We start from the raw sequence: 6892 nt of genomic DNA, 5'->3' as shown, positions 1-6892 counted from the left end.
ACGTATTTGTCACTGTACAGTGTACACAGCGAAATGTGTCCTCCGCATTTAACCCATCTGTGGTAGTGAACACACACACACACACACACACACACACACACACACACACACACTAGTGATCTAGGGGCAGTGAGTACACACACACCCAGAGCCAACTCCAGATATCGAACCCATAACCCTGTTATTGATAACCTGGTGCTCTAACCGCTGAGCCACCACTGCCCATACTACTACTACTAGTACTACTTATTTCATTCATTGATCTTATTATCCACTCATTCCTGTTTCTGGGTCATGATAGGTTCGGAGTCTACCTAACTAGCCTATCCTGATCCTATCCTCAACATTGTTGTTATTGTTAAGCGCAAGGCCAGAATACTTCCTGAATAGGGCAGCAATATCAATATAATAGCAATAATAATAATAATAATAACAATAACAACAACAACAACAATAATAATAATAATATTAATAATAATAATAATAATAATAATAATAATAACAATACTACTACTACTACTACTACTAACAACAACAACAACAATAATAATAATAATAACAAGAATACTACTACTACTACTACTACTAATAACAACAACAACAACAACAACAACAATAATAATAATAATAATAATAACAATACTACTACTACTACTACTACTAACAACAACAACAACAATAATAATAATAATAACAAGAATACTACTACTACTACTACTACTAATAACAACAACAACAACAACAACAACAACAATAATAATAATAATAATAATAATAATATTTTAACGAAACTTAAACGAGAAGCCAGCCTCAGGTTCTATAAATACAATAATGGGATATAAAACACATTGTAAAAGGTTCCTTAAAGAACCGTTTTTGCATTAAAAGCGTTTTTCGACCGTTTTAAAGTTGTTATGGCCAGAGTTTAAGACTATGCATGAGGGTAGGCAGCAGTGTGAGGCATGCTTTGTATACTTAGAGTGAATCGATGTTGTGTGGAACGTTTGATTGACGTGGAAGCCCCTGATAACGGTGTAACACTGCTAGAAGGCGGGATGTTGCCAACCAATCGCGGAGCGGGAGGCGTGGTTTGTTGCAATACGGGTGGGGAAAAGAGAAGGTGTGTGTTATTTGCCTCCAGGCGTTGGGAGGAGGATCTGCGCGGTGCGGCCCGGCTAAGGAGAAAGATGGAGCTGCTCCCTTCACTCCCCCAGCGTCCAACCCCGATCCGTCACCACACATCCATCAACAGCAGCGTCCCCGAGTCCCAGCACACACTCCTATCACCAGAAACGCAGACCTGTTACTGAAACACACCACTGCATCTTCTGTACGAGCGCCGAGAAACGCCCAAACGGTCTCAGCTGTGTGCTAACGTGGATTACGGCTCTGTAAAGGACAGAATACAGAGCTAATGTGAAGCATCACATTTATTTATTTAATAATTACCAGTTATACTTGAGTCCTTTCATCACCCTGGTATTAATCAATCCTTGGGACAGCAGTCTTACCACTAACAGTGCTGATTTAACACTGGCAGGTTTGCTGTGCATATCATTAAACACCTCCCTGGTATGCTTTGCTCTTCTCCAGGACTTGTGTTGTTGTGTAACAGCTCCTGCCTCTGGCAAAAACACAGAAAGCAGAACAACATTCAGACTGTCAGGACATGATCTGACTCGTCTCGTGTAGTTCCAAAACCTGACCGACAAAAGTCAAGCTACAGCACTCAGGCTTAGAGTAACTAAAGACAATCTGCCTATTCAGCTGAAAAAGCTTGACTGGAGGAGTGCAAAAGTTTGACCTCCAAGCCCCGCTGGCTGCTGGAGTTTGGCAGAGCGTGCCAGTGTGAGAAAAGATGGCAGGTGCAGAAGACTGGCTGGTAAAGTTGGCGGAAGGCTCAGCTGTAACACTCTTCCCTTGCCAAACCCTATCCACGGGGTGCAGGGAGCTAACACCTCTGAAGATGGAAGAAGAAGGAGGAGGGAAGGGAGCATGACCCTGAAGTGAACCTTGAAGTGCTTTGGAGTAATATTGATTCAGTAATATTTGTGATCTCTGCACCAGCTTTTCTGGAACGAAACAGAAAAGCACACGCTCGTTCAGAATGAAGAGTACATGGGTGGCTCATGAAGATTTCATGCTAGGATCCAGCATACATTTTGAACGTTAAATTATGAATTGATTAAATGTGATTGGGTATAATGGGGCTCTGTGCTGCTTTTGGGATGTTTCAAGGAATTTCAATTATTAAAGGACCTGGCTGTGGTTTAGGGTTTAGTTGTAGGACTGCTGTGACATCTGCAGTGACTCACATTTATTGTGGCATTGCATTAACACAGGTGTAAAGGTGAGTGAAAAACTTTGTGCATAGTCCCTCACAGTAGTAAAAACACAAATATATACAAAATACAAATTCAGAATATATGGCTGCTGTCCTATGGAAAGCGTGTATCTCTGTTTTTGTTTACAGTTTTTGTCCATGGGTTGAACCCTGTAGACGCTCTGTACGCTGTGTGAAAAGTTCTGGATGAATGGACCACTAGAAATGCTCTAGATTTCTTGAAATAAACTTTTATTTTACATTGCCTTCTATTCACAATTAGGGCTGTTTCTGCCTTCTGTTAAGTCAACATTTTGGAGATGTTTTTTATTGGGCAGCGATGGTATACACATTCACTCACACTATACACACACTATACACACACTATACTTACACTATACACACACTATACACACACTATACTTACACTATACACACACTATACACACACTATACCCACACTATACACACACTATACACACACTATACCCACACTATACACACACTATGCACACACTATATACACTATACACACACACTATACTTACACTATACACACACTATACCCACACTCTACACACACTATACACACACCATACTTACACTATACACACACTATACACACACTATACTTACACTATACACACACTATACTTACACTATACACACACAATATATACACTATACACACACTACACACGCACTATACATACACTATACACACACTATACCCACACTATACACACACTATACTTACACTATACACACACTATACCCACACTATACTTAACCTATACACACACTATACACACACTATACATACACTATACACACACTATACGTACACTATACACACACCATACTTACACTATACACACACTATATACACTATATACACTATACACACACTATACTTACACTATACTTACACTATACACAAACTATACACACACTATTCACACTATACCCACACTATACTTACACTATACACACACAATATATACACTATACACACACTACACACGCACTATACATACACTATACACACACTATACTCACCCTATACACACACTATACTTACACATTACACACTATACTTACACTATACACACACTATATACACTATACACACATTATACTTACACTATACACACACTGTACCCACACTATACACACACTATACTTACACTATACACACACTATACACACACTATACACACACTATACCCACACTATACTTACACTATACACACACTATACTTACACTATACACACACAATACATACACTATACACACACTACACACGCACTATACATACACTATACACACACTATACCCACACTATACACACACACTATACTTACACATTACACACACTATACACACACTATACTTACACTATACCCACACTATACTTACACTACATACACACACTATACACACACTATATACACTATACACACTATACCCACACTATACTTACACTATACACACACTATACTTACACTATACACACACAATATATACACTATACACACACTACACACGCACTATACATACACTATACACACACTATACTCACACTATACACACACTATACTTACACTATACACACACTATACTTACACTATACACACATTATATACACTATACACACACTATACTTACACTATACACACACTGTACCCACACTATACACACACTATACTTACACTATACACACACTATACACACACTATACCCACACTATACTTACACTATACACACACTATACTTACACTATACACACAATATATACACTATACACACACTACACACGCACTATACATACACTATACACACACTATACCCACACTATACACACACACTATACTTACACATTACACACACTATACACACACTATACCCACACTATACCCACACTATACTTACACTACACACACACTATACACACTATACACACACTATACACACACTACACACACTATACATACACTATACACACACTATACCCACACTATACACACACTATACACACACTATACACACACTATACATACATTATACACACACTATACATACATTATACCCACACTATACTTACACTATACACACACTATACTTACACTATACACACAATATATACACTATACACACGCACTATACATACACTATACACACACTATACCCACACTATACTTACACATTACACACACTATACACACACTATATACACACTATATACACTATACACACACTATACTTACACTATACACACACTATATACACTATACACACACTATACTTACACTATACACACACTATACACACACTATACTTACACTATACACACAATATATACACTATACACACACACTACACACGCACTATACATACACTATACACACACTATACATACACTATACACACAATATACTTACACTATATACACACTATATACACTATACACACACTACACACAGTACACACGCACTATACCCACACTATACACACTATACACACACTATACTTACACTATACACACACTATATACACTATACACACACTATACACACACTACACACGCACTATACATACACTATACACACACTATACCCACACTATACTTACACTATACACACACATACTATACTTACACTATACACACACAATACCCACACTATACACACATTATACTTACACTATACACACACTGTACCCACACTATACACACTATACTTAGACACTATACCTATACTACACACGCACTATACATACACTATACTTACACTATACATACACTATACACACTGTACACACACTATACCTACACACACTATACACACTATACATACACTATACACACATTATACTCACACTATACATACACACACCATACACAATATTTTATACATTATATATAAATGACTGCGACACACTACCAAAACAGTATAATTCTGAAGAGGTTCTTTTCATCAAATGCTTCACCTTTTTCTTCAAACTTATCTTTGGTGATTGTGGCCAAAAGGTGGATGAGTCTACAGAACTTGTCTCAGAATGACTCCAAACAACTCTTTTTTTTTTTACTCTTTCACAGATGTAGATTTCTGTGATTAGGCCACAATTATATTTTCATTCTGATGACTTTTCCACGGTCATAGGTCATTGGTTGTTGTAGCAAAGCTGCACTATAGGCACCACCACTCCTATGTTCCTGCATGTTCTTTTTTGTCCTGTGGGGGTTTTGCCTTGCCTTTCTGGAAGCATATAAGCAGTTCTATCTAATTGTTTTTTGATCTTCCAGATCTTGCCTCGATGTCCCCAATTCCCCTTAACTGTTCATCTCAGACATATTTCAGACAGTGGGAAATCAGAGTGTGTGGGAAATGAGTGGTTCCTAATAGTGTGGCCAGTGAATGTAAGTGCAAGATAGGTGCGGCTTATAAGGTGGATGGAAGTGACAGACCAACAGCACCACCTGGCTGTCAACGATGGTCATACAGAAAGGAGACAAAGCAGTAAGAGTTCTCATTTAACTGGAATTGAGCTGTTGCTGCATATCCAACCACATGGAAACTAAAAAAAAGATACAGCAGTAAAAGATTCATACCCGTTTGCGAGGTTACTGTTAATGATGGTGTTTTGCTGAGAGCTGATACTCAGCTATGGCTATGGCCAGCACGTCACAGTCATCAGTCATACTACTGTGTGCTTCACAGAGCCAGCGATGATGGACGAGCCTATATATCTGTGCACAGGTGGTAGCTGCATCGACCTATGTCTCTCTCTCTTTCCATCTCTCTCTCTCTCTCTGTCATTCTTTCTTACCCTCACCCCGTCACACTGACAGTCACACACAATTACGATACAACACTCTAATAGACAGGATAGCATTTCATGTGCTTGGTCAAGGTCTCTTTTTAGAGACTGAATTTGAGAGAGTGGGAGGGAGAGAGAAAGAGAGGGAGTGCAGCTACAGCCTAATCATCCTTATACAATATAAGCTAATAGAATATATGCCAAACAATCTTTATAAAATGTCAGTTTTCTAACTTACTGGATTTCCAGGAATTTACCTGGTGTATAATGACTGCATTGGCAAATTTATGGATATTTGGCATGTTTTTTGTCCTGTCTTGTAAGTTTTTTGCTGTTGGTTAGGTGGTGTATGAAGCCTCTGTTCCTGCGGCACTAGAAAGATATACTATTTAATGACTTGGGGGGTGGTGGTGTGGCCCTTCGTGTGGACCCAGGCTTAAAAAAAAGATAGATAGATTTTAATTTAACTTTACACTTTCCCCTCCTGAGAATATCCCACCAAACCAGTCGTAATTCATTTTTGCTTGATTATTTTCCTACCTGTGTGAAGCCTAGATCAGCTTTACCACTGTAGTCTGAATAGGTGGATAAATACCTGGAGTGTTTATAGAGACCATAGTGACCATTGGGAATAAACAATTAAAAAATGTAATCATGTTTACATGACAGCAGAAAACGTACACTATGTGTCCAAATACTTTAGGTTGCACCCATCACTGACACAGCTTGTCCTGTCCATGTAGAGAAGT

This window comes from Salminus brasiliensis, chromosome 2 (genome assembly GCF_030463535.1).
Source record: "Salminus brasiliensis chromosome 2, fSalBra1.hap2, whole genome shotgun sequence".
NCBI classification, from domain to species: domain Eukaryota; kingdom Metazoa; phylum Chordata; class Actinopteri; order Characiformes; family Bryconidae; genus Salminus; species Salminus brasiliensis.
This window is presented reverse-complemented; position numbering follows the sequence as displayed.